Genomic DNA, 19,690 nt, shown 5'->3' with positions numbered 1-19,690 from the left:
TGCTCTCCCTTGCATAAAAGACCTGTGCCTTTTTTTAAAGTAATTTATTTTATGTATTTTAAATGTAGAGTTCCTAATCTCTATTAAAAACTAGGTGGCGTTGTCGAGCAACACACTTATAATTTTTTCTAACTACCGTAACCCCCCACCCATACTAACCAAGTAGTATTTTTGCCTAAACCGATCCAAGCTGCAACCGTTTCACGACATTAATGTCACACTGTTGTGTGAGGTCCTTTGTTACCGGCAAAACAAGGCGTTTCCACTTTAAAAAAAAAAAAAAAAAATTCCACAGGATGGTTTCTTCAATAATTTATTTATAATTTAATTTATAAATCAAACCGGTTACTTCTGCACAGCAATAAAAAAATTACAAAAAAACACAACTCTCCTCTGGCATGTCACATCAGGGATTCTCTCTTTGTCCTCCTTTTTCCTCGTCTGCACCTGTTTCACGTCCACCTTTAACAAGCACATCATTAGATCCTGTGGCCAATCTCATAATCCTAATTCCAAGTCCAACAAACAATTAGAAAAACACAGCAAATCCACAAATGCAAATAATAACTTGTAAAACATTCCACAAAACCATGCAAATAATAACTGTTAAAACATGCAACACATCTACTAATAAAACCAAATAAAAAACACACTGTTAAAAGTCACACTGGGCAATTAACCAAAACATGCAATGTTGGGAACAAAATGAAAAGCAGCCTAAAGTCACATTCTGACATTAACGCGTTTAAAACTACGACCGTTAGGTTCTCTGATTTAGATATGAGGACGGAAAGCCCTCCTGTGAGTCATATTTCCTGCCACCGTTAGAAGGGAGGAATAAACGACCTACAACATCGTATGGCTAGGAGGACTTGTTGTTCCGGGGAGATCGCCAGTCTAATAGCCTCATCATGTTTTATTGAAGAAAATGGAAAAAACTGTTCCTACTTTACAGAGGACAGTTGAAAGGGAACAACATGACCTAAAAACTATAGATAGATAGAGGTCTCATAATTTCCTCCTATTACAGTAAAATGTCCCACAGCAGGGGATATTTTTTTAATGCAAAAAAGTCTTTACAGACTTTAAATGTGAAAAGTCCAATCTAATCTGAAGAATTACTAGTTTCCTAGAAGGACTGTGCTGTTCACAAATTTAATTTAATGATCAAATTCAGACAATACCTTCTTTCTGTCTGGAAACAGGACCAGCCAGCCTGAAGCAGTGTCAGGCTCCAGAGTGACGTTGACCTAAAAACTACAAAGGTGTGTACCACACCTTATGTACTGTACACCGTGTAGTGTCATTATGAGTACAGGTTGATCAGATGTAGGTCAGCACATGACACAAACATTACCAACAGGCACACTTAATGACCTGACTAATTACATGTTTATTGCTCAGAAATGAGGAAGTAGGAGCATCCATCTCCACAATGGGATCCAATGATTTAATTTTAAATTTTACAAAAGTGTTTACTTGCACTTCACACTGCCCTCACTCACGTGGAGAACCCCAACACCTATGTCAGGATGCTTTTTGTTGACTTTAGTTCAGCTTTTAACACCATCAACTCCAACAAGCTATAGTCAACAAACTGCTGTTCTTTGGCCTGGACTCTCACCTCTGTAAGTGGATTAAGAACTTTCTCACTGACAGACCCCAGCATGTCAGACTTGGAAATATTACCTCCTCCACCACCATCCTCAACACTGGCACTCCCCAGGGCTGTGTTCTCAGTCCACTCCTCTACTCACTATTCACATATGACTGTTCTCCCACTACTCAAACTCCATTTTCAAATTTGCAGATGACACAGCTGTGTTGGGGCTGGTAACCAACAATGAGGAGACTGCCTACAGGGAGGAGGTCCAATCACTGGAATCATTGTGCAGAAGAAACAACTTAATCCTCAACACAAATCATCAAAAAAAATCATAATTGATTTTTGGAAATGTAAAAACAAAAAGACATGACAGTGTTGCGATACATGGAGAGGAGGTGGAACAGGTCCTAAGCTTCAGATACCTAGGGTTGCATCTGGCGGAGGATCTGACCTGGGGAGTGAACACCAAAGAGATATGGAAAAAGGCTCAGCAGAGACTCTTTTTCCTGCGAACCCTAAGAAGCACTGGGCTTCCGCAGACACTCCTCACAAATTTCTACAGGTGCACAATAGAGAGTGTGCTGGCATACAGCTGTACAGTTTGGTTCTCCAGCTGCACCACTGAGGAGAAAAAAGACCTGCTAACTAAAACAGAATCATTCCCCTCCCTCCGTCCCTCTGCCCCCTCCGTCTTACCCTGAAAATTCACCTCAAAATGCATAAAAAATGCAAACACAAGATTTTTGTGGAACTTCAATGGGGAATAAAGAGTAACAAGACAGATAACAACATTGAACACTACACAAACAGTAGTTTATTTTTTTTCATTTAGGGATTTAGCGATTCATTTTTCCTGGTGACACAAGAGGTGCCGGATCCAATAAAAAATTAAGCTCTGAGCATACCAAAAAGCCAAGATTTTCACTAGGTATTTGGGAACCCCTCTGTTGTGCAATTTGTAGAATAGCTTCTCATGATTTACACGATCAAAGGCTTTAGAGGCATCAATAAAACACATACAAATTGTGGAATTATGCCTGTTATAAAAATCTAGGACCTCCTTTAAGGCAAAAATACATATATCCATGCCATGTTTAGGTTTGAAGACAAACTGGTTGTCAGAGGTCAGGACAAACTGTTCCAGCCTATTCAGTATAGTCCTCTCCAAGACCATCCATGCTGTGTGAAACAAGTAGTTGAAAATAACATGCATACTCAACACCGTTTCCTTAATAAAGTAAGGTAAAATAAGAAAAGGACGTGTGAGAAACCAATATGTGGTGCAACTTAAACAAATTGCAAATGTCAATGCCAAAGTGTGACGTCACATGAGGGGTGCTCGTTTGTGTGATCTGAGGAAGTCGACAAGCTACAGGTGTGATGGATGCAATCAGGCCAACAGGCGGCAGGTGTTTGGGATGCAATCAGGCTAGCAAGCTACACTCTGAGAGATTGATTCACATGGATTTGGAAGAGAGACAGTCAGTATGTTTACATGCACATATGATAAAGGACATATAAACAACATATTCTGGTTGGATATTCTGGATAAGGCCTTTTTCCGAATATAGCATTTTCCGATTAAGACGTGGGTTATTCCGATATTATTTGAGTTTTGGAGGCGTTGTTTGGACATGTATACAGCGCATTCAGAATATGCGTCTCAATCAGGGTTTTTACAGCAGGCTTTTGGTCAGTTCTGTGCCTTGCTATGGTGTCTGTACACAAACCAACCAGCCAACATTTTGCAAGGCTGGAGACCCAATAAGAAGGAGAAACACAACTACTTTTAAACATTATCAAAGACTTGGATATCAACAGGTTTTTGGATATGCGCCCACATCATATCTACGCCGACATTGTCAAGAAGCTGGTTGAAGTAATGAAAGAGGGACGCTGCGTTTGCACGGTCCAACAAGTCCGCCGCCACTGGTAAAATTTGAAAAGAATCCTGTTTTGCATGGTTACATGTAAAAGGGAACTTTTGTAAATACACCTTTTTGAAACCTGACATATAAGACAGAGCGCGGACTCGGCCAGGACAGGCCCGTCTTCAGAAGTGAACAAAACCACTACGTAGGTCAGACACAAAACAAACCCCTCTCGAAGTAGTTCTCTCCAAGCTACTTAGTCTCATCCTCATGTTGAACGGAACACGTAGGGAAAAGAAGACCGGCTAAGTTAGCTTTTAGTTGTGGTGTTCTTTGTTGTTTAACAAGCTAGGTTAGCTTTAGCTAGCCCTTGTAACAAATTGAAGGTTACATTCAGAATATGAGCGTGTGTGTTCTTTAGCAGTTAACGTAAGCTGATTCCCAACAAAAGCGCTTTGAGGGGTAAGTAAACTAGAGATGCACTTGGATGAAAAAGGCAATAAATAGATAAAAACCAATGCATTTCTTGATTGTTTTAGCACACATGCTAATTTTAAACACAAGTCTACAGGAGGCTTTTTAAAAACAAAAATGAAAAAATAATAATGCTAATAAAAGTAAATGACACAATCTCACAGTTTTTATCTTCAATACATAACTTTTATTTTCAGTTTCACAATTTTAAGTTATCCATTGCCCATTAAGGCTATGGAATGACAATTTGCAGTGCAATAAACATTTAACACATTTTATTAACATTTATGTACAAGTGCAATATAATTTTGTAAAGATTATTTTGAATAATAAAATAAAAACCTTTACTCATGGAAGTTGGCCTGTTGCAGGCCAGTGTTGGTCAAATATTATTGCAGTACAATAAATAAAGGCCCAATATAATATATATCAATATATAATTTTCCCATTCAGAGCATTTTAGTTTTATCTTGAGCCCCTTTGAAATGGATTCTCACAACCCAGCCCTTTCCAATTTTCATGTGACAACATGTCTCATAATTTCCTCCTCTATTACAGGAAAATGTCCCACAGCAGGGGATGTTTTTAATGCAAAACCTCAACCAGTTTCTGAAAAATTCACTGTCGTTACATACTCTAAATGTGAAAAAATCCAATCTACTCTTAAGAACTACTAGTTTCCTAGAAAGACTGTGCTCTTTACACGTTTAATTTAATGATCAAAAGTCAGACAATACCTTCTTTCTGTCTGGATACAGGACCAGACAGCCTGAAGCAGTCTCAGGATCCAGAGTGACATTGACTGCAGAAACGAAGAAAAACAGTGAGTCAGGTAATAAAAAGGTTAAACTAACAAAGGTTAAACTAGTTTATAGAAATAAGCAGTGGATGTGTGATTGTGAACATACCTGCATATTGATCCATCTTGTCTTCTTCTGCAAAAAGGTAGAAGTAAAAGGTGAGTTTTAAGCACTGATCTTCACAACAATCTTTAGTCATTTTGTGATGTAGATAATCATTTTCTGCCAAAAGATGTACCAACCTTTTGCAGACAGTTTGTTGGCAAGTTCCTGGCAGATGTCTCCAAGCTTGGAGACGGCTCTCATCACCACCCCCATTCAGTTATCTGAGTGGACTGCGACCTCAGACCACTCTCTAGTATGAGGGAGTCGCCTTAGAGACGGGAAACTCTAAAGATGGGGAAGGATGCACAGGTTTGAGTACAGTTCTTAAAATGCTGATTCAGATCAGTATAAATGCAGTGGAGGTATCTAACCTGTAAGAGGTGAACAGGGTTCTGAGTGTGCTCCAGGTGCTGCAGCTCGCTGCTCCTCATCTGCAGATCATTGAGTTCCTCCTCCAGCTCCTGGAACAGCTCCTCAGCTCTCCTCTCAGCTTCTTGCTGCCTCTTCTCCAGCTCCTCGACCAGCCCGGCATGCTGTCTCTCGATGGCGCTTATCAGCATGCTGCAGATCTGAGCGCTGCTCTCTATTTCCCTCTCTGTGATTTCCTGGTGATGAAACGACAGAAACGTGTACATTAATTTACAGATATAAACAGACAAACTTGGCCGGTTACCTTTTTTGAACATGCATCCAAACAATAACTTACTTTGCTCAGAGCCACTGAATTTTGTATTTCCTTCACTTTTCTCAGTCTGGCGTGGATCATCGGTTAAATGCTGGATATCGTCTGCCTCAAATGAATCTGCAGAAGGTTAAAAAATAAAATACAATTTTGTATATAATGCTGCAAAAAAGCAGCTGAGGGAAAAGTTTCCAAGTCTTAAAGGGGAAATGTGTTGACAGTTATTTTTCCCACTTAACAAAATACAGAAACAGGTTTCTATATTCGGTACAACAGAAGGAAAGTTGGCTTATTTAACCCTTGTGTGGTCCGTTCGTCCGTCCCAGTGACCCGAAGGACCACAAAAATATGTACTCCGTTTACTTTGTTGAGAATTGCTCTCTAAACAAGGGTTAATACAGACCCTTAGTTCTTGTTTGTACAGCATTTTGGTCAGCTTAAACTGTGTTTAAATGTGTTCTAGAAATAAACTTTACTTACTTACTTTACAAGAAACAGGGTTTAGAGAGCAATTCTCAACAAATAAAGGGAAAGGTATAATCTCTGGGTTGTCCTTCGGGTCACTGGGGCCCGAAAGGACAAGCGCGAAGGTTAAAGCTAAGTTTAAAGGAAGTTAATGAAATAAACGCGTTTCCTCACCTTGACCCTCTTGTTCTCCTCCTCCATGGGGGACGGTCTTGTGGTGTTTGTGTTCCCTCTCTGTGCATTGAACACAAACAGGCTTATGGTCCTTCTTGCAGAACATTTGTCGCGTCGCTCATGGTGCTTTCTGCAGAGGTGACTGGTGGCGAAGGTGGCCGGATCAGTAAGTTGGTGTCTGTGCAGCGCTGGATCCCTCAGGTGTGGTGTGAGGTGAAATTCAAATAAGACGCCCTGGCACACGAGGCACGACTTGACAGATGGAGGCTTGTCTCCATGGCAGATGTCACAGGGAATCTCTTCAGGCTCGAAGGGTGGGATCGGGGAAGTTTCCTCCTGCTTCCCACACCGTCAACATTCTCCTCCTGGGAGCCTTTTTGATTCAAATTAAATTATGTTGAATCTCAATTCAATATATGCTACTTTTATGTTTTTCTAAGCATCTAAAAGAACCAGTTTGAAGAAACCAACCTTTTATATAATTCAATGATTTGTTCATATCCTTGGTTGATCCGGAGTTGTGGACGCTTTTCTGAATGTCTCTTTGCACAGCAGAAACTCAGCCTTGGTCTTAGTGTCCCAGAAGCCGTCGATGCAGTCCAGGCAGAAGGTGTGTCCACATGGGATGGTGGCAGGCTTGGTGTAGATGTCCAGACAGATGCAGCAATTGAACTGCTCCTTAAACGGCTCATCAAGCGCCATGTTTGTTACTGAAGAAAAAGAACACATTATATTACTTAAACGTTCATGTCGGAGTGAAATGTTTGCACACAGTGTAATATTGGGCACAGGAAGATTTTATCACTAAATAAAACGATATTTTGAAAGTTTACCTAGGAATGCACCATACTCTAAAAATAGTTTAACATTCGTAAAATGGTAATTAAAGTCCCTGCAAAGGAGCAGCTGCGTTGCCCTAAATTGTACCTGTAGTTTGGGTTGTCATGTTGAGCTCCTGATCATCCTCATACAGAAAAGATGCAGAACGTTCAGGATGTGGTATTTAAATACTCAGTCACTCCGTCTCAATAAGCTCCTCCCCCACATCACTCAAACATTCTGGTATTTCTGGTTCCTCTGTGTCATTCAGTACTTAGTACATATTGTTTTCACTTTTTGTCCTGAGGACATGTTGTCCTTGCACGGGAATTGAATGTCTGGCTCTGTGACAGACCACAACAAATGTTCCATCTCAAACAAAATTATTTCCCGCTATGTGTGTCATAAAGCAGCAGCCAAAACGTAATTTATTATGCTCAGGTTAATGAACGAGAGTGTGTGAAACAAGATGTGACCTAGATTATCACTAGATCGTCTTCACCAAAATTCATACTATTCTGTGTTCACTGCGCTGCAGAGCTTTTCTGTTGTAGTCAGTGCAGCTCCCACCCCACACAGTGATGCAGCTGGTGACAATGCTCTCAAGTGCCCCTGTAGAAAGTGCCCATGATGGGTGAGGGGGCTCTTGCTCGCGTAGTTGGCGCCGCTGTGCTTTCTTCGCCAGTTGATGGTCCAGGAGAGGTCCTCACTGATGTGCACCCCAAAGAATTTGGTACTGCTCACCCTCTCCACAGAAGCACCATTGATGGACAGTGGTGGGTGTTGGATGTGACCTCTCCAGAAGACAACAACAACAACCTCCTTGGTCTTGCTGACATTCAACAGGAGGTTGTTGTCTCTGCACCATGTGGTCAGAAGGTCGACCTCCTTCCTGTAGGTGGTCTCATCGTTATTGGTGATGAGACCAACCAGAGTGGGTCGTCCGCAAACTTCAGCCTGTGATAATGAGATGTAGGTTGGTGTGTCAGCAGGGTGAAGAGGAGGGGACTGAGCACACAGCCTTGGGGGCCCCTGTGCTCAGTGTGGCGCTGCTTAAAGTGATTGTTCGAGTAATTTCACCCTAGGGTCCTTTGCACCATGACCTCGGGCCAAACACCCCGAAGCTTTTTCACCTGGGTCTAACATTGGACGAGTTAAGCGTGGCGTAGCGTTAGCCGCTGAATAGCTTACGCGCGAAGGCTAATGGATCGAAGTGTCTCTTAACATTACCCCACTAATAATGCCGAAATGATACCAAAGGTCTACACTAGTATATATATAGGTTATGCACTCATAAAACGATGGATTGTAAAGTTTGTAAGTACACCAGAAGGTTATGTAAATAACACTTGCCTGCTGGCTTCTGCTCTCTGCTGTTGTTGTTGCTGCTGTAAGACCAGTGCTTAGGGACATCTACAAATTACAACGAAAGAGATGCAACAAAAATATTTTTTAATTTAACTTATTTTTTAAAGTAAGTGCTGTAATATAACTAGCAGGAGACAAGTAATAATTGAGGTAAGTTTGGAGACATTACCTTATTTAATCATTAAATTAATAAATATTTTTGTTGCATCTCTTTTCGGTGTTGTAATTTGTAGATGTCCCTAAGCACTCTTACTGCCTGGTAGTAACAGCAGCAGCAGCAGCAGAGAGCAGAAGCCAGCAGGCAAGTGTTATTTACATAAACTTCTGGTGTACTTACAAATTTTACAATCCATCGTTTTATGAGTGCATAACCTATTTGTACTACTGTAGACGTTTGGTATCATTTCGGGCATTATTAGTGGGGTAATGTTAAGAGACACTCGGATCCAATAGCCTCTGCGCTAAGCTATAGCCTTCACGCTTCGCTAACGCTCCCAATGTTCGACCCAGGTGAAAAAAGCTTCTGGGGGGGTGTTTGGCTCGAGATCATGGTGCAAAGGACCCTAGGGTGAAATTACTCCGAACCATCACTTTAAGGTGTTGTTGCCAACTCTTACTGCTTGTGGGCTCTCACTGAGGAAGTCCAGCAGCCAGTTGCATAGTGAGGTGTTGAGCCCCAGCTGGTCTAGTTTGCAGATGAGTTGTGGGATTATGATGTTGAATGCTGAACTGAAGTCTATGAACAGCATTCTCACATATGAGCCCTTTGTGTCCAGGTGAGTGTGGGCTGGGTGTAGGGCAGAGCAGATTGCATCCTCTATGGGCCGTTTGGCTCAGTATGCAAACTGGAATGGGTCCAGAGGTGTTAAAAGTATTCACATTCATTACTCAAGTAGAAGTACAGATACTAGTCTTTGAAAAGACTTCTGTAGAAGTTGAAGTATCAACTCAAGCTTTTTACTCAAGTAAAAGTGTAAAAGTACTGGTTTCAAAACTACTTAAAGTATAAAAGTAAAAGTAATGTAAGGGGAAAAAAATGCCCGCCCCACAGTGCACTACCCCACCTCCACAAAAAAAACATTTTTCTAAAGGCCATAATGACTGTTATATCTATATATGTAAAATGCAAACTCAGAAGGGCAGAAAAAGGTGACACATCTCTTCTCTCTATCTCTATTATATATATTTGAAAAAGGAGCACCTTGTTCAATTGTATTTGTCTATTCTGTATGTTAAAAAATATAAAACAATTAAAAGTTGATCTAAATTTAAAAAAGGAGCACAAGGCGACATTAAAGAACGGCTTGTGTATTGCTAAGGCCACAGGGTCAAAATGAAATGATTTATTACAAATTTAATAACAATAACTATAACAATAACTTATTTCAGGCTGAGAAGGTGTTTTTCAGACAACGGCAGCTACAGTCTGGTGTTAGAATCCTATCCAGTGAAATACAGACACACTTTTACACCATTTAGCTGTCAGCATTTTGTGTGTTTTTTTTTAACGATGACAAGTTGGAATGAAAACAAGCCGAACTAAAATAAGAGTAACGAGGCTATTTTTAAAATGTAAGGAGTAGAAAGTACAGATAATTGCGTGAAAATGTAAGGAGTAGAAGTAAAAAGTCTGCTGTAAAATAATTACTCCAGTAAAGTATAAATACCCAACATTTCTACTTAAGTAAGGTAACGAAGTATTTGTACTTTGTTACTTGACACCTCTGAATGGGTCCAGTGTGGGAGAGAGGGTGGATTTGATGTGTGACATGACTAGCGGTTCAAAGCACTTCATAATGATGGGGGTCAGTGCCACAGGCCGTTAGTCATTAAAACAGGATGGAGAAGGTTTCTTTGGCACGGGTATGATGGTGGTGGCCTTGAAGCATGATGGAACAACAGCCTGTCTCAGAGAAGTGTTAAAGATATCCGTGAAGACATCCTTAAGCTCCTCTGCGGCGTCCTTTAGCACACGACCAGTGATGTTGTCTGGGCCTGCTGCCTTGCGGGTGTTGATAGTGGAGAGTGTCCTCTTCACACTACGCTACGCGCTACTACTGAAAATTTGGTAACGAAACGTAGTTCCTGTTTCAATTCGGCGCAACGCTACTTTTCCCAGGGACAGATTTGACAGCGACACTGCCTTCTCAGCTGCACGCTCAAAATCTCCACACCGTACGTGACAGAGGCTGGTAGCAGAGCCATCATGGCAAGAAGCAGCGTTTTCAGCTTCGTAGTTTTTTGCTGGACGGCACTCTGAGCGGAGAGCTACGTGACTCATAATAATAATAATTTATTTGATATAGCACCTTTTACAGACAGAGTCACAAAGTGCTTCACACAATAGACATTTGTTAAAATACAGTAGGATCCAAAACAGAAAATAAACAAGCAAAAACAAATACAATACCAATGACGATTAAAAGACTAAAATAGCGCGACAATAACAGGATGGCGGAGGTTGGGTTAAGGAAAAAAACAACAGGGAAAGGACGACTCACACGCCGGGAGACGGCCGCAGTGAACGCACAACAATAACGGGACGGTTAACGGGGAAACAAAACGCCACACGCGGGACGCAATCCTCGGCCTCCAGGGTAAAAGTCTGGAATAGTTTGACCCATCCACCACCCCAACCAACCTCCTTATGCAGATTTTCGGCATTTCATACTACTCGCTACCGTAGTCGTGCTGTGACCACGACATATGCTTCCCATTTAAATACATTAGTTTACATTTTCGTGCTGACCACCACGAAAAAAACGTCCCCGTGAACACTATCAATAGATTAAATAACGCGACCACGTAGTGCCGTGACACTGGGTTGTTTATGGTGCGTATTGATTCGGGCCAAAAGTTTCTCTCAGGTTTTGTTCCATGGTATGGTACAGTAAGAAATGCGCATGAAATAGATCGCGTAGCTGCGGACCTATAGAGAATCTGACTGCTATCACAGAGGAAGGTTTGCTGACATGACATTAGAACTAAAAGCTATTGCTAACACGGCTGTGCAAAATAGAATAGCTCTAGACCAACTCTTAGCAGCACAAGGATGAGTATGCCACGTCATAGGAACAGAATGCTGTACCTACATTCCAGACGTTACTGACAACATGACTCACGTGGTCTCACACTTAAATGATCTCCTCCACCGCCAACAATCCCGTGACTATCTTACGGGTATTGCTCCTTATTATCTCTTGTTGTATCATCCCCATGATTAAGCGTATGGTTTCACCTTTGTTCTTTTCTCAAATGACTCAATATTAGGCCTTGCAGCTGTGTCTTAAAGCCTATGAATCGACATGCGTTACACAGAACTGACAGACCTTACCACCGACTCTGATGACAGTGACACAACTATTGACCAACATTATGATTATGAATGATACTGTTGTGTAAACCATATGTTTTTTGTTTTTTTTTGGATGTTGTTTTCATATTCCAGTAGAAATTGCTTGGGTAATTAACCCTCGCAAAAACAATTGGCAATATTTTGTATTGATATATTCTTGATATTTTTACATTTAACCTTATTATCATATAGCTTCCTCTTACTCAGAGAGGGTGTATCTCTCACAAAAAATAGTTTTGCAGGTTGAGACTATAGAAGCGAGATGGTGACAAGACATAAATCGCACCTTGACAAGTGCATTCAAATGTTTCCTGCTATTAAGGCTTCATAAATTTTACCCTTTAAGTGTTCCTGTTTTCTAGGTATCAGAGACTGTTCACTGCACCCTAAACAGTGTGGTGAAACCAGCTGTCCGCTCGCGAGCAGTTATATTGATGATTTCACACTGCACTCTGATGTTTTGTGAAAGTAGTTTTTCTGCTTGAAACTAATAAAACAAACAAAGACAGTTTGGTTCTTCTCATCTTTATTATTGAAGACATCTTTATCTACTCTGCTGTCCAGAAACTTCCATCACAGGACCTCATGTTAAAATACTCTGAACAGGAGAATAGAGAAGAGGCCGTGTTGTTGCCAGTGACTGGCAGTAGGAGGGGTTAATACTGTTTCCAAGGCCTTGAGAAAACTTGGTGATAGTAACTATTTTCAACCGCAAGGGGGAGCTAGAGGGGTTTGTAGGGAAGGAGAGGAAAGGTAGAGACCAGAAGTGACTGGGAGAGTGTGAGCACACCCGGTATACAGAAAAGCATTAGGCAATATGAAAGATTGTGTGAGCTGTGAGGTTTCAATGAGGCAGAAGAAATGAGTTGTGGTTTCTTTTGTGAAAAAGGAGAGATCATTTTCACCTCTGCAGAAAGCACCACAAGCCGCTGACAATGTTCTGCCAGAAGGACCAGAAGCCTGTTTGTGTTCAAGGCACAGAGAGGGAACACAAACGCCACAAGACCGTCCCCATGGAGGAGGAGAACAAGAGGGTCAAAATGAGGAAACGTTTATTTCATTAACTTCCTTTAAACCTAGCCTTAAATAAGCCAACTTTCCTTCTTTTGTACGAATATAGAAACCTGTTTCTGAATTTTGTCAAGTTGCTCAACTGCTTTTTTTTTCAGCATTATGTACAAAATTGTATTTTTTTTTTTTTTACCTTTTGCAGATTCATTTGAGAGAGATGATATCCAGCATTCAACCGATGATCCACACCAGACTGAGAAGAGTGAAGGAAATACAAAATTCAGTGGGTCTGAGCAAAGTAAGTTATTGTTTGGATGCATGTTCAAAAAAAGCTAACTGGCCAAGTTTGTCTATTTTTATTTTTATTGTCGTTTCATCTCCAGCAAATCACAGAGAGGGAGATAGAGAGCAGCGCTCAGATCTGCAGCATGCTGATAAGCGCCATCGAGAGACAGCATGCCAGGCTGGTCGAGGAGCTGGAGAAGAGGCAGCAAGAAGCTGAGAGGAGAGCTGAGGAGCTGTTCCAGGAGCTGGAGGAGGAACTCAATGATCTGCAGATGAGGAGTAGCGAGCTGCAGCACCTGGAGCACACTCAGAACCCTGTTCACCTCTTACAGGTTAGATACCTCCACTGCATTTATACTGATCTGAATCAGCATTTTAAGAACTGTACTCAAACCTTTGCATCCTTCCCCATCTTTAGAGTTTCCCGTCTCTAAGGCGACTCCCTCATACTAGAGAGTGGTCTGACAGTCCACTCAGATAACTGCATGGGGGTGGTGATGAGAGCCGTCTCCAAGCTTGGAGACATCTACCAGGAACTTGCCAACAAACTGTCCACAGAAGGTTGGTACATCTTTTGGCAGAAAATGATTATCTACATCACAAAATGACTAAAGATTGTTGTGAAAATCAGTGAATAAAAATCACCTTTTACTTCTACCTTTTTGCAGAAGCAGACAAGATGGATCAATATGCAGGTATGTTCACAATCACACATCCACTGCTTATTTCTATAAACTAGTTTAACCTTGGTTAGTTCCCCTTTTTATTACCTGACTCACTGTTTTTCTTCGTTTCTGCAGTCAATGTCACTGTGGATCCTGAGACTGCTTCAGGCTGGCTGGTCCTGTCTCCAGACAGAAAGAAGGTATTGTCTGACTTTTGATCATTAAATTAAATGTGTAAAGAGCACAGTCCTTCTAGGAAACTAGTAGTTCTTCATTAGTTATTAATTCCTCCTAAAGAAGCTAATGTTTAGTAAGATGAAGATGATGATGATGATAACAATGACTATGTTAATTAACAGGTGAGCGTCAGCAGCAAGAACAATTCTCCTCTCCCAGACAGTCCTCAGCGCTTTGACTCCTGCGTCTGTGTTTTGGGGAAACAAAGCTTTGCATCTGGAAGACGCTACTGGGTTGTTGAGGTGAGAAACAAGAAAACACACTTTAAGCTAGCTGTGTATTTAAACAAATACATTTTTTGTCTAAAAAAGAATTGTGAATTTCTGACCCAAATGTGACTCTGTACTTGCCTTTGATCGTTATAGTGTGTGCACAAATTGGTAGTTTTTCACCTTTAACATCAATAGGAGTCAAGCAATTTAAATCAGTTTTTGTATTTCAAGCTCTTCTTTACTGTATTTTTCAGTTGAAGAGACATTACCAACATGACATTATTTGAAACGATATTGTATCTGTTTTTACAAAAAGGCTCTTTATTTGTTCCTCCTTATGTCAAGAAAGAAAAATGCTTAATCCATATTTGACCTTGTAGCATTAAACCACTCAATTTTTGGAAAGCCAAACAATTCCTTCTGCTTGTTGTGAGAGACACCAGGCCACAGTTTTTAGCAAAAATTAGCTTATGTTAACATCAGCTAACAGAAACTCTGCAAGTAGGTAAATAGTGCAACAGTGATTCTGAGCAGACCCGTCGCCAGACCTCAGTCTTAAGGGGGGCATATGAAATACATGGGAGGGCACAATTATTAATTAGCGTACAGTACGTATATTTATAATAATCATATACTCTTGTTATACTATTCGCACGTAATCATCACGTTAAACATAACCAACAGCAATATGACCAGGTAGCCTATATAGCCTACAACACATTACATAGAAGCAATGTTATGAATATCCATAAAACACTTGACTATACAACATATTAGATGTAACACCAGAAGCATCTCTCAAACATTGCATTTTAAAGCAGTCAACAGAAGGATATGCATTGCTATGCATGTGCTATGAGACACACACGCACGCACGCGCACACACACACACACACGACAGAGACTTTGAACCTACCGGTACTTTGAGTGGAGGCAGCATGTCCTCTCTCCAGTCCCTCCTGTCATTTGAAGCTGCATGCTTATTTAAACCTTTGTCTGTAAATCTTAAACCCCTTAATGAAGAAGGTCGCGTCCGATGATACAGATGTGAATTTCCTGCAGGCATAACAAAATGCGGAGTCCTTTTCCACCGAGTAGCCTACGCAAGCCAGTCCCTGTTCAAATACCAGCTAGAGGAATGACGAATTAAAGCAAGTAAGCCGGCGAAAACTCATCCAGCTTTCAAAAATGTGCGGTAACTGTTGAGCGGCTACACTTGACGTAGGCCACGTCACGTCGTAGCCTAACTTTCTTTTTAGTAAGGCCGTGATAGGCTGTTGCAGTGTAGATTCCCATCAATCAAACAAAAATCACACCATTGTTTATTTATATTTTTAATGTTTTAATGATAAAGAATGCAACATTAATGCAACACAAAATTAGCAACTATGATAATATAAAATTAAAGTAATTTTTTTAAGAGGTCTGTGCCTCAAGTGGGGGGGGCACAAGCATTTTTGGGGGCGGGCCCGGCCCCCTATGGCCCGCCCATAGCGATGGGTGTGTCTGTCTTGTTACTCTTTATTCCCCATTGAAGTTCCACAAAAATCTTGTGTTTGCATTTTTTATGCATTTTGAGGTGAATTTTCAGGGTAAGACGGAGGGGACAGAGGGACGGAGGGAGGGGAATGATTCTGTTTTAGTTAGCAGGTCTTTTTTCTCCTCAGTGGTGCAGCTGGAGAACCAAACTGTACAGCTGTATGCCAGCACACTCTCTATTGTGCACCTGTAGAAATTTGTGAGGAGTGTCTGCGGGAGCCCAGTGCTTCTTAGGGTTCGCAGGAAAAAGAGTCTCTGCTGAGCCTTTTTCCATATCTCTTTGGTGTTCACTCCCCAGGTCAGATCCTCCGCCAGATGCAACCCTAGGTATCTGAAGCTTAGGACCTGTTCCACCTCCTCTCCATGTATCGCAACACTGTCATGTCTTTTTGTTTTTACATTTCCAAAAATCAATTATGATTTTTTTTGATGATTTGTGTTGAGGATTAAGTTGTTTCTTCTGCACAATGATACCAGTGATTGGACCTCCTCCCTGTAGGCGGTCTCCTCATTGTTGGTTACCAGCCCCAACACAGCTGTGTCATCTGCAAATTTGAAAATGGAGTTTGAGTAGTGAATGGGAGAACAGTCATATGTGAATAGTGAGTAGAGGAGTGGACTGAGAACACAGCCCTGGGGAGTGCCAGTGTTGAGGATGGTGGTGGAGGAGGTAATATTTCCAAGTCTGACATGCTGGGGTCTGTCAGTGAGAAAGTTCTTAATCCACTTACAGAGGTGAGAGTCCAGGCCAAAGAACAGCAGTTTGTTGACTATAGCTTGTTGGAGTTGATGGTGTTAAAAGAGGTCTGTGCCTCAAGTGGGGGGGGCACAAGCATTTTTGGGGGCGGGCCCGGCCCCCTATGGCCCGCCCATAGCGACGGGTGTGATTCTGAGATGCTTTGACCCATGACAGTTTGAGAACAGTGGTGCTGTCTGTTCTACACCTGCATTGTCTTGATGACAAACAAGAAAAGGAACATTCTGTCCTTATCAAAGTTGTCTCACTGTTTGACGTGAATACAAAGAAATATTTAGGTGTGTGTACAGTATGCTTGTGTTGGCAAATAGAAGTATTTACAGTTCAGTGAAGTCTGTGGTGTGTGTGCACAAAAGCTTCAGACTTAAAAAAACATTATATAACCTGTTACATAACAACCTGATGATTACATGTATAGGCATGAACCTTGAGTTTACATAATTGCCAGTGGTGAAAAGTGACTAAGTACATTTAATCAAGTATAATTGTGTCACTCTGCTTGGTTCTCCCTGCTGGTGCTCTGTTTTCAGTGTCTGGCTGCAGAGTTAAATCAGCAGAATGAGACACACCTGGGTCTGGTGTGTCCTATGCATACAAGCCAGAGCATCAGCCAGTCCTTTTGAATTATTTCCTCTCCCCACACACTGTGGCTTTTGTTTTCTGTGTTTTGACAATGCAGCATTCGTGGGGCACATTTCTTCTCATCCACTCCCTGCACTACTGACTTTACAGATTTGTTTGGATTATTTATATTATATAAAGTCCATAAAATGAAAAAAAAATTTAATGAAAATGAAGTAAAAGATTATTTTGTTGGAAATAAATGATATTGTACAGGAAAATTCTAAAAATCACACAAGACACTAAATATATTACAACCTTTAATTCCAGCAAGTTCTACATGTAGTAAATTCTAACACAGCCGACCTAAAGAGAGTCACAGCACTTAAACTACAAATAAAGGAATCCTGCATGTCTGACTCTATTCTGGACATTGTGTTTCAGGTTGGGGATAAAACAGACTGGGATCTTGGCGTGGCCAGGGAGTCCATCAACAGGAAGGGGGCCATCACGGTGCGTCCCGACAGAGGTTACTGGGCGATCTGCCGGAGGAAAGGTAGCAGTCTCAGCGCCTGTGCCGGTCCCTCCGTCACCCTCCACCTCCAGGAAACCCCCAAGAAAGTGGGTGTGTTCCTGGACTACGAGGAAGGGTCGGTGTCCTTCTACGACGCAGAAGCAAAGACCCACATTTACACTTACAGCGGGTGTGACTTCACTGAGCTCCTCTACCCGTACTTTAACCCCTGTGTTCAAGAAGATGGGAAGAACACCGCCCCGCTGATTATCTGTCCTGTTGATGGAGGAGTCAGGGAAGGACGGGACATAACCCTTGAGTCAGCTGCATGATGTGTCATAAGAAAGGATGATGCTAACTGATAAACTTTTATAAGGCCTATATTTATTGTACTGCAATAATATTTGACCAACACTGGCATGCAACAGGTCAACATCCATGAGTAAAAGTTTTTATTTTATTATTCAAAATAATCTTTACAAAATGATATCGCACTTGTACATAAATGTAAATAAAATGTGTTAAATGTTGTTGAATGCACTGCAAAATGTCAAATGTCATAGCCTAAATGAGCAATGGATAACTTAAAATTGTGAAACTGAAAATAAAAGTTATGAATTGAAGATAAAAACTGTGAGATTGTGTCATTTTGCTAATTGCTTTTTTTATTCTCTTGTTTAATTGCAAGTGTTTAAGTTTAACAAATTCAATTCTGCCTAAGAATTTGTATATATTTTGATTTATATGTTTGATTTATTTCTAATTGATTCTTGCACCAAAAAATGAATTGATGTTTCAACTGCAAAGTCTTTGTCTTATTCAACCTTTACTTCCCCAATTTGCATGTTATTTTCAACTACTTATTACACACTCAGTTGGTGCATTACATGTTGTTTTGGCCTACTGCGTGACAATTTTGCCACTTCGGCTTTTGTAGTCCGATCACAATATTTTCCAAACAAATATATAAATACTGTTTGTATTGAACACAAAAAGACCCCGCCCCACTTTGCATTTGTGGAACGTGACATACAGACTTATTGTACATTGTTTCTTTGGGAGCCACCCATCCGCCCTATCCCTATAAGTACTAAGGCGTAATGTAACAAATGTATTAATTTCAACCTAAACCACAATCTTTTTCTAACCTTAACTAATGCTACATTTCAGCCTCTCAGTTTTCAAAAATAACATTGTGCACAGCTGTCAGTTTTCAGAAAAGTGTTTGTTTATACGTACCCGTGTATATATGCCATCAATGCCGTCAAGAGCATGCCAAACCTGTAGGTGGCAGTGTAACGAGAAGCTCAAACCCACGTTAGCCAATCAGAATCCCGAAAATAGCAACAACAGCAACGAATCACTTCCTCTCTCTTCTCTTCCTCACTTTCTCGGCTGCCTAAACCTCCATTTGTCTCAGTTTACATGCAAATGTACAAACAAATTTTTCCAAGATCTACACTCTGGCCGGAGTTTTTAGAAAGAATCGTGTTCAGAGGCAAATTCTCAGTTTGAAAACGAAGGGATATGTCTCAGTTTTTCAAAAATAACTATGTACGTGTAAACGGGGTAAAAGTAGTTTTGGTGCCCAAACCTAATGTCACACGGCAGAGTTGTTGTGTTTGGTTAGTTTTGTGCAAGTATGTTTGGTTTGCTGTGCTTATTTATTTCTGATTTGTCATCTGTTTTGCTTGTTTTTCCTCGCCTGCACCTGTTTCACGTCCACCTTTAACAAGCACATCATTAGATCCTGTGGCCAATCTCATAATCCTAATTCCAAGTCCAACAAACAATTAGAAAAACACAGCAAATCCACAAACCCATGCAAATAACTGTTAAAACATGCAACACATCTACTAATAAAACCCAGCCCAGTCGAAAATCGTGACCTGTACACGAAATAAACAAGAAAATCGTGACCTGTACACGAATCAATAAATTAAAATAACATGACCATTTCACGAACTGGTGTGAGACCGGGTTGTAAAACCAAATGAAAAACACACACTGCTAAAACTCACACTGGGCAATTAACCAAAACATGCAACTTTGGGAACAAAATGAAAAGCTGTCCAAAGTCACATTCTGACATTAATGCGTTTAAAACCACGACCGTTACGTTCTCTGATTTAGATATGAAGACGGAAAGCACTCCCGTGAGTCGTATTTCCTGCCACCGTTAGAAGGGAG

The 19,690-nt window shown here is 41.0% G+C and overlaps 2 pseudogenes; one reads left to right on the top strand and one right to left on the bottom strand.

Moving 5' to 3' along the window:
• Positions 1–4,249: 4,249 nt before the first annotated feature.
• Positions 4,250–7,174, bottom strand: LOC120573067 (annotated as a pseudogene).
• Positions 7,175–12,591: 5,417 nt separating this feature from the next.
• Positions 12,592–17,863, top strand: LOC120573068 (annotated as a pseudogene).
• The last annotated feature ends 1,827 nt before the right edge of the window (positions 17,864–19,690 follow it).

This window comes from Perca fluviatilis, chromosome 14, assembly GCF_010015445.1.
Source record: "Perca fluviatilis chromosome 14, GENO_Pfluv_1.0, whole genome shotgun sequence".
Taxonomy (NCBI): domain Eukaryota; kingdom Metazoa; phylum Chordata; class Actinopteri; order Perciformes; family Percidae; genus Perca; species Perca fluviatilis.
This window is presented reverse-complemented; position numbering and strand designations above follow the sequence as displayed.